Source organism: Amborella trichopoda, chromosome 1 (genome assembly GCF_054954075.1).
Source record: "Amborella trichopoda isolate Santa Cruz 75 chromosome 1, AtrichopodaSantaCruz75HAP2 v2.0, whole genome shotgun sequence".
NCBI classification, from domain to species: Eukaryota; Viridiplantae; Streptophyta; class Magnoliopsida; order Amborellales; family Amborellaceae; genus Amborella; species Amborella trichopoda.
In genome coordinates this window covers 57,005,814-57,016,033 of record NC_142336.1, presented here as the reverse complement: position 1 = coordinate 57,016,033, position 10,220 = coordinate 57,005,814, and positions in this window count along the sequence as shown.

Here is a 10,220-nt window from a genome sequence, read left to right as displayed (position 1 = left end):
ATTTACTTTTGGTAAAAAAGATGAAATCATTACTAACAGTTAAATGTAAAACTCAATGATTGGAAATTGGTACAAAATTCAAAATAAAATTTCTCAATTGTTGCGGCGCATTAGTATGTCGGCTTTTACATCTAATGGCTAACAATGATTTTGACCACCTTGTACAGAAGAAAAAATTAAAAAGAATGAACGGCCTTGTAATATATTTTTCCTTTAATAAAACTCAATAAAACTTAGGATCCAAAATATGATGTGGGGACCACATTTCACCACAGGGTGGACCACATTGCTTGATTGGTCAGCGTCCATAAAATGAACCGTCCGGATTATGAGCAGCCAGTACAAGATTGCCTATAAAGTTTTTTCATTTATGTTTCGGTGGGTCTATGGGTACATTTTTGGACCCTCAAAACATCTCTAGTAACCGTTAAAAGGAACAGTGAGAAAAATACAAACTTTACTATTTATCATGTGAACCCAAGAACAAATAATAGGAGGGCCCAAAGCATTTAGAACTTTAGTGTTGAAGCCAAGGCGTTTAAAACAAATGCCACTAAGATGCATTTGTCTACATTTGAGAGGCCGGTGCACCAAACAACTGGACTTTTGTCTTGACCCTTGAATATTCTTTATTCTTTTCATATGAAAAAAGGGGAAGGTTTTAGGTCTTCTCTTTTGATATCTTTTCAAGGCAGATGTGATAGATGTATTATTTTATTTTTGAAGTTTACATAACTATCTAATTGGTTTATAAAATTTTGAAAGTTTTTTTATATTTCATATTTTATACTCAAGTCCTACTATGTATAATATATTTTATTCTTATATCTTTCAATAGTTTGGATTAAGCTCCATTTTAAGCATTTATACTTTTTATCATCAGTAAACTATATATAAAAAAAAAGTAAGGAAAAATATAGAATGAGACAATTTATCTTTGATACAAGTTGATCAAAGTATCAAAATATGGACAGAAGAGTTAGGGGTATTGTAGTAATTTTATTATTTTAAAATTACAATGTATTATTACTAAGTGAATGATGGTGAGAGGCACGAACTCTCCAAATTCTTATATTTTTCAATAGTTTGGATTAAGCTCGATTTTGAGCATTTATACTTCTTATCATCATGCATATGTAAAATATAAAAGAAAATAAAAAATATATATAGAATGATACCATTTATCTTTGATACAAGATGATCAAAATATCAAAATATGGACACAAGAGTTAAGGGTATTTTAGAAATTTTATTATTTTAAAAATACAATGTATTATTACAAAGTGAATGGTGGTGAGAGGCATCAACACCCCAAGTTTGAGTTTTTTCTAATGTACTGGAAAATAAAATTAAACTGCACCCACGCCCTAAAAAATGTGACTTGAATGTAAAATATAAAAAGAAAAGTCATTTACAAGTCAGCGGGTGCAAGAGCTCGTCATTTTTAAGATGGACGTTATAAAATCATATTTTAAATATCATTTTTTTAAAAAAAATCACATTTTAAATATTGGTAATTTTGTTTTATTTTCATGTTCATAATCATCTTAAGCTAGATAGATCTCTCTATCTAGTCTTACCCCCAATTTTGACGACACTTTGACCTGGCTAGATATTTAAATAAACACACATTTTGAGAAACCTCCAAATTTTGACCAAATAGAAGAAATTCAGTCCCCATCTCAGCCAGTCTGGCCTTGTTGGAAGTTTTAGATACTTGGTAGGGTGAAAACTGAAATTGTAACTATCTTTTACATCACAAAGATCCAAAACTTTTCAAATTGTTCAGTATTGAAATTCACACTAAAAGTGATATTGGTCAATTTTAGGGGTCCTAAAATACGTTCGAAAGTCGTTGGAAATGGTTGGGTGAAAAAGGGCAAAAAAGATAATACAATTTCTGAAAAAACAAAAGTTTGAATCTTCTTGTTTCAGTCACGCAAGAACGCTATCTTAAAATGATATTTATCCCCTTTCGATATTATAATAGATGTGCAAAAGAAGGGCAACTTGTCTTCCATATACATAAAAATAAAGAGGTCTTTTTTTTATGCTCTAAAGCTCTATTCACCCAAGCTTAAAGTCCACTGTAGACACTAGAGTCTTGTGTTAGAGAGAGAGAGAGAGAGAGAGAGAGATAAGTCCACTTTTATGCTCTTTGGAATTTACATAGAAGTTTGTGTTGAGAGCGATGCAAATGTCTTGTTCCAGTCTCTATTTCGTACAAGAAAATGAGCCATTTTATAGAGCTACAAGTAGGCTACACATTTATTGTAGTGGTGGTTACATGTACCAAAACAGTAACAAGTTAAATGAATGCCCTTTAATCTCAACAGTTGTTGTTACATGTGAAAGAAACAATATATTGTATATCAGGTTAATATGGAAGATGTATACTATAATCAGTAAATATAGGAATGATAGGTATAATCTCTTATATTTTATGGTAAGTCTGCGTATAGTTTAGGTGTTGTGATTTATTTCCATATTTTTTCATATGTAATTTGTCTATAAAAGACAAGTCGGTATATGCATACGATTAATGGACACTGAGTCTCTTCAGAGAAACCTGAGGCCCTTCACATACTATCAAAGCGAGGTTCATCTTAGTTGTGTCCATTCTTTGTCCTTGAAGCATTGTCGCCAATTTTCAAGACGAGTCTGTTGCTCACCCAATCGGTGCAACTTCTATTGAGTCGTGTTTCAATTCTTTGCTGAGTCGTATTTCGACTATCTGATCTGTCCTCTCTGTCGAGTTGTGTTTCGACTCTGATCTGTCTATTTGCTGAGTCGTGTTTCGACTCTCTAATCTGTCTCTCTGCCAAGTCGTGTTTCGACTCTCTGATCTGTCTCTCTGCCAAGTCATTTTTTGCCTGCTGAGTTGTGTTTTGATTCTTTGATCTATCTTTTTGTTGAGTCATGTTTCGACTGCCGAGTCATGTTTCAACTCTCTGATCTATCACTCTACCGAGTTGTGTTTCGACTCTCTAATCTGTTTGATCTTTTTCAAGACTTCCTGAAGAGCGGAGGCTTATTGATTTGCCACTGCTTTTTATGCTTATTGATCAATCAATATGAGCATGGCAACCATTGAGTCTACAGGTCATGCTATACACTTGAAGATCCAACTACTCATTTCCGTAATTAGTATTCAAACTCCCTATGCTCTCTCTCATAGCATCTTAAGTTTTGAGGAGGAGTGTGAAATGAAAGTATATATTGTGTACCTGGTTAATATGGAAGGTATATATTGTTTGATTGATCGAGCCTACTTTAATATGGCCCTCAGTTCCTGAGGTCATCCGGTCCTGAGGCTTATTGATCTACCGTTGCTTTCTGTGCTTGTTGATCAAGCAATTTGATCATGGCAACCACTGCATCTAGTGGTCGTATTATACCCTTGAAGATCCAACTGCTCGTTCCGCAATTCGTGTCCAAACTCTAGTTGCTCTCTCTCATAGCATCTTGAGTATGAGTGGGAGTGTGAAAGGAAATAATATATTGTATATCAGGTTAATATGAAAGATGTGTATTGTAATCAGTAAATATGGGAAGAGTAGGTATAATATCATATATTTTATGGTAAGTCTGGGTATAGTGTAGGTGTCGTGATTTATTTCTATATTTTCTCATATGTAATTTATCTATAAAAGACAAGTCTGTATATTTATATGATTAATGGACATTGAGACTCTTCACATTACAAGCCTCATTTTTCTTCAACGACAAGATTACTGTTGAATGTCCCACACAAGCCATGTTAAAAAAAAAATATCGAGCCTCAAGCCCATACGAGGGGCCCCTCATACGCCTACGAAGTGTAAAGTGCACTATCAAGTACCCTTACGCCTGCGCATGCATGTTGCACGCTCCGCGTGCTTCGCACCATCTCTCTCACCTTTGCTCTAGAGTATAAGGTATGATAAATCCTACATTTAAACATCACTCAATATACTCTCTGTTGGATTTGGTGCTATCCAAAATCATTCACATATACAAATCTCATATTTTGTGAGATTCATTGAGATTCATCCATATTGCGTGGGATTGAGTTATTCCCATATTATGTGATTGGTATTAACCAATTAGATATTCTTTAGGAGTTGGTTATTGGGATAAGTTCTATTTGGATTAGGATGAACTTGAAGGCCCATATTTAAAGAGATAAAGATTAGTTTCTCATAAAAGAAGGAATAGAAGGGGTCATCACGTGAGCATTTTTTGACGAGTCTCATTTCTCTATATAATAAGCTATTTTTAGAGAGAAAATGTGTACCCTATGTGGGTCACTATATAGGAATGGCGGTTCCTCTGGAGAAACAGGGAACACGAGCCTAATGTGCATAAGATGCAATTTCCTCTTAGAGAGAAGAAAACTTCATTTGGACAGAAACATTGTGATGATGCAACTTTTAGACTCTTAAAGATTGAGAGATTTGTTTCTCATAGAGAAGCGGTTCCCATTAAGATTTTGAGTGGTTTCCCTTTTAGTAAGAGAGAAAGTCAGTTTCTCGTTGATCTCGAGTCTCTATCTGGTGTTGTCGATATTGTCAGAAGTAAAGAAAAGGAATGAAGAGATGTTTAAAAGACTCGACTTGGAATTTTTGTCAAGGTTGTTCTAAAATCTTTGACGTAACTTTTATTGGTATAGTGGATTTCTGTTTGCCGTGCCCATGGCTGCAACCCTTTGGAGGTGAACCACGTAAATATTTGTATTTGTATTATATGTTTTATGATTTATTTCTCATACTTTATTTGCAAAATATTGACCCATCGGGTTTATTACTTCCGCGCACAACAAGTGGTATCAGAGCACAACAAGTGGTATTAGAGCCGTGGTTTGGGTTTTCAATAAGACAATAAAGGTTTCGAAAGCGAGGTGGAGAAATTTGATGGCAAACACTATTTTTCAACAAGATTGATAAAGAAATTTATTTGACAAAAGATAACAAATTTATGAAGCTATCCAATGGATGTTGACAAATATGGAAATCTCATATTTTGTGGGATTGATTGAGATTCATCCATATTACGTGGGATTAAGATATTCCCATATTATGGGATTGCTATTAACCAATTAGATATTCTTTAGGAGTTGGTTATTGGGATAAGTTCTATTTGGATTAGGATGTACTTGAAGGCCCATATTTAAAGAAATAAAGATTAATTTTTCATAAAAAAAGGAGTAGAAGGGGCCATCACGTGAGCCTTTTTTGGCGAGTCTCTTTTCTCTATATAATTGGTTATTTTTAGAGAGATATTGTTTGTCATATTTGGGTCACCATATAGGAATGATGGTTCTTCTAGAGAGAGAGTTAGAACCTCCTGTGCATAAGATCCAATTTCCTATTAGAGAGATGAAAACTTAATGTGGACAGAAACATTGTGATGATGTCTCTTTTAAACTCCCAAAGATTGATATGCTTGTTTCTTGTAGAGAAGCAGTTCCCATTGAGATTTTAGGTGGTTTCCCTTTTAGTAAGAGAAAAAGTCAGTTTCTCGTTGCTCTTGTGTCTCTATTTGGTGTTGTCGATATTCCCAGAAGTAAAGAGAAGGAATGAGGAGATGTTAAACAGGGTTTTCTCGACTTAATATTTTTGTTGAGGTTTATTCAAAAATCTTTGATGTAACTTTCATTAGTATAATGAATTTCTATTTACCGTTCCCGTGGATATAGCCCTTTTGGGGTGAACCACGTTTTATATGTTTTATGATTTATTTCTCATACTTTATTTTGGGTTTATTGCTTTCGCGCACAACACGTGGTATCAGAGCCGTGATTTGGGTTTTCGATAAGGCAATAAAGGTTTTGAAAGTAAAGTTCGAGGTGAAAAAATTTGATGGCAAACACTATTTTTCAACAAGATTGATGAATAAATTTATTTGGTAAAAGATGACGAATTTATGAATCTATCCAATAGATATTGGCATGGTGAGCAGGTGATTTTGATATCAAGGTGGAGATTGTTGTTTTTGGTGCTACCTAAAACCACCCACATATAGAAATCCCATATGTTGTGGGATAGATTGAGATTCATTTATATTTCGTGGGATTGAGATATTCTCATATTATAAGATTGCTATTAACCAATTAGATATTATTTAGGAGTTGATTATTGAGATAAGTTCTATTTGGATTAGAATGAACTTGAAGACCCATATTTGAAGAGATAAAGATAAGTTTCCCATAAAATAAGGAAAAGAAGGGGCCATCACGTGAGCTTTTTTTGGTGAGTATCTTTTCTCTATATAATGAGCTATTTTTAGATAGTGAATATGTGCCTTATTTGGGGCACTATATGGGAATGACGGTTCCTCTGAAAAGAGAGGGAGCTAGAGACTATTGTACATAAGATGCAATTTTCTTTTAGAGAGAACAAAACTTCATTTGGATAGAAACATTGTGATGATGCCTCATTTAGACTCTCGAAGATTTAGATGCTTGTTTCTTGTAGAGAAGCGGTTCCCATTGAGATTTTGGGTCGTTTTCCTTTTAGCAAGAGAGTAAGTTAGTTTCTCGTTGCTCTCGCGTTTCTATCTGGTCGTTGCTCTCGTATCTTTATCCTGTGTTGTCGATATTGCCAGAAGTAAAGAAAAGGAATATAGAGTTGTTTAAAAGAGTTTTCTCGACATGAGATTTTTGTCGAGGTTTGCTCCAAAATATTTTATGTAACTTTTATTGATATAGTGGATTTTTGTTTTCGTGCCCGTGGATATAGCCTTTTTGAGGTGAACCACGTAAATATTTGTATTCTTGTGTTATATGCTTTATGATTTATTTCTTATACTTTATTTGCCAAATATTGACCAATCTGGTTTATTGCTTCCGTGCACAAGTGGTATCAGAGCACAACACTCTCTCCTCTTTAATATGGACGAAAACCCCACAACTTGCTCTCTCTAAAAAAATAGCTTAGGAAAAACCACAAAAATCAAATTGTTATTTTGAAATACACAAAAGTATTTTTCAAAACTAAAAATAGTAACAAAAATATATCTTATTTCTATAATTTGGTAAAATTAGTTAGTTTAAAATAGTTTAGAAATAATTGAACCGGAACGGTTAACTAAACATGGGGCCAAAAGTGGTTCAACTGGCTTAACTGGGCAAGTCCCGAGCAGTAAAAAAAATATTGAAAAAATTTAAAAAAATCTAATAAAATATGAAAAATATATTTAAAGCATGATTAAACAAAGAACATTCAAATGAAGTTGAAAATTAATAGAAAATAAATGGATTTTAAATAATCGATTTGTACCCAAAAGTATTTTTGATATTTTCCAAAAAGATGTGAAAATATAAAATGAAGCATTATTGGCCGAAACAATTTCTAATATTGGCCAAAATGATAAAAACATTAAAAGATATGTTACAAATGAAATTCCTTATTTTTTGAGATTTTATATAATTTTTTTGAAATTTTAAATACGTGGCCGATTCACCAAAGCAGGCTAAAACCGAAAATGGCCCGGCCGGTTTGGATTAACCAGGCGGTTAGAATTGGAACCGCCTGATTTCTATGAGCATATGATAATAATTGAAAGACTAAGAATGTGACTTTAGAATCATGTGACTTTAGAATCACGTAAGATTAAAAAGGTTTATACTTAACTTATTATTTACATTTTATGAAAATTTAAGGAATATTCATTTTTCGAATAACATATAATTATTATTTTCATATGTAAATTATTTTGTTACAAATTACATATAGCCGTAGTTTTTTTTACACCTCATCTTGATTATTCTTCTTCTATATCTTTCGTTGTGAGTCTTAGGCTAGTGTGGCATTGTTATACCAATTGAGAATTGGATTGTTCTAGTATTGTCGCATCCGGATTTTTCCACAGGTCTCCCCTTTAAATTCCTATTTTATTTTATTTATTTATTATTGTTTCGATCACCAATTCAGCTGATTCTAAACTGACCTAGATCACCGATCAAACAATCCAACGCAGATCTCTGGGGTAAATGTTCCACCCAACTGATTGGGGTTTGAAACACTGATTATACCAATAGCTAATCACTGTTATTAGTTAAGATGATGTCTACTTCATATGTAACTTAGAAAGGAACGAAAATGCGAAAAATTAGAAGATATCATAGTTTACTTTTTATTTTTAGCGAAACAAGTAATATAAATCTCTCTCTAAGAAACAAGTAGCAACATATTGAATGTGCAGTGCCATTGCTCCTTGTGAAGCATACATGAGGTACTCAATGCTTTAGTTGGGCCACACCACATTATCGCACAGTCAAATGCCACTCCATATAATTCTCGGCCACACCACATTATCGCACAGTCAAATGCCACTCCATATAATTCTCATGGACCACCATGTCGACTGCACGATAAAGATTGCTTGGCCCCATTTCATAGAGGGAGAGATGTATGATAACGTTGAAGGTCCAGATGCTTATCACTTTTGTTATGGTGCTTGAAAGAATGAAAAGTACAGGCCATTATTTATAGGGGCCGCGCATTTGCTTCCATACCTAATCAATGTCTCTCCATTATTTGCATTGAAGTTGAAAGGATGAAGGCAACAACCACGCAATAAGAGCACCGGGAAACAATTGCTGACATTGAGAGGGAGAGAGAGAGAGGGAGCATGATTTTCGAAGGACAGGGTGTAATTTTGAAGGTGAGAGAGAAGCATAATTTTGATGGAAAGAGTGTAATTTTGAAGTCGAGTTTGCATAATTTTTGAAGGAGGGAGTGTAATTTTGAAGGTGAGAAAGAGTATAATTTTGAAGGTGGGAGAGAGAATTATTTTTTACAAGGGAGAGCATAATTTTCCAAGGGAAAGAGACAGAGAGAAAATAACTTTGAAGGAGTGAGTGTTATGGACTATAATGTGTGTGAGAGAGAAAGAATAATTTATAAACATGGAAGTGTTGGGGTGATTACTTTATGGGGTTCAGCCCTATAAAAAGTGAAAGAACAAAAAAAAAATCTTAAAAAAAATAAAAAAGGGTGGGATTAATCTCCTTTTCAAAAAGTGGGGATTGAAGCAAAATGGTTCGTCTAGTTGCTTTCCAACAGCCTTCTCAAATTGCACATTAAAGTGCCATGGCCCACCCATTAGACCCATGTTCATTTCTTGGCATTTTCTTTTGAAAACTAAAGATAGTCCATAATAATAAAGCATATCATGCACACGTGTGCGAGCACCACACATCCTAGGGGAATCCGTCGTTCGAAACAATTGATCAATGGCATAGATTAGATGGACATTTTGTTGATGGTATCTACCAGGGTGTCGTTTAATCTCCACTGTCTATCCTTATCACCAATAATGGAAATACCCTTGGGGTAGCGTGTATTACACATATGCATAGGAATGGGTTCATTATTAGGCGGTTAGAACAATAGATAGCCACAACATGACACATTGAGTTTTATTCTTTTCACATGCAAAAGACCTAGTCATCACTAAACTACCAAAAAAAAAAAAACAAAAAAACGCCAGTGACGTATTAAAATAACTAAATAAGCACATGACTTTCTGCACCTACTGCATGCATTTTAAAGATCTCTCGCTTATTCAAAGAACAAAAAAAAAAAAAAAAACTTCCTCCTTTGCAAATTCATTGTAGAGAGACTATAGGACACCCTTTGGACTTAATGATAAAAGGTAAAGTTGTACCTTGAAACTCCACCAAAAAAATACAAAATTTGATGGGGAATACTCTTCTGATGGTCTGAAAATCTCAAGAGTACATGAAGTCTATTTCTGTCACTCAATATGCCAATTGGAGCTCTAAAAACATTGAGATGTGATGGAAATCTCAAAAAAGGTACTCATGATGCCTGCCACCCAATATGAGAATTAAAGGAATTGTGGAAACATTTTAGCAATCCTTTTTCACACATTTATGTATTTTGATCCATGGATGGAAATCTCAAAAAGCTAATCAGGGTGCCTGCCAATACAAAAAAAAAAGGGCTAAAGTTAAATCCCATGAGAATCATAATTTATATGTGGTGGAATGTGAGTTCCTCTTTGCCTACACAAAAAGGGGGCTAAAGGTCAAATCCCATGAGGAATCATAGTTACATGTGGTAGAATGAAAGTTCATGTTTTCAAAGATTGCATGAATGGCTTTGATATAGCCAGAGATATATCAAAAAAAGGCTTTGGAACTTTAGCCACTCAGTTCTTTTCCGTTCTTGGAAAATTTATCAAAGAGATGTACTATTTAACACTTCACCAAC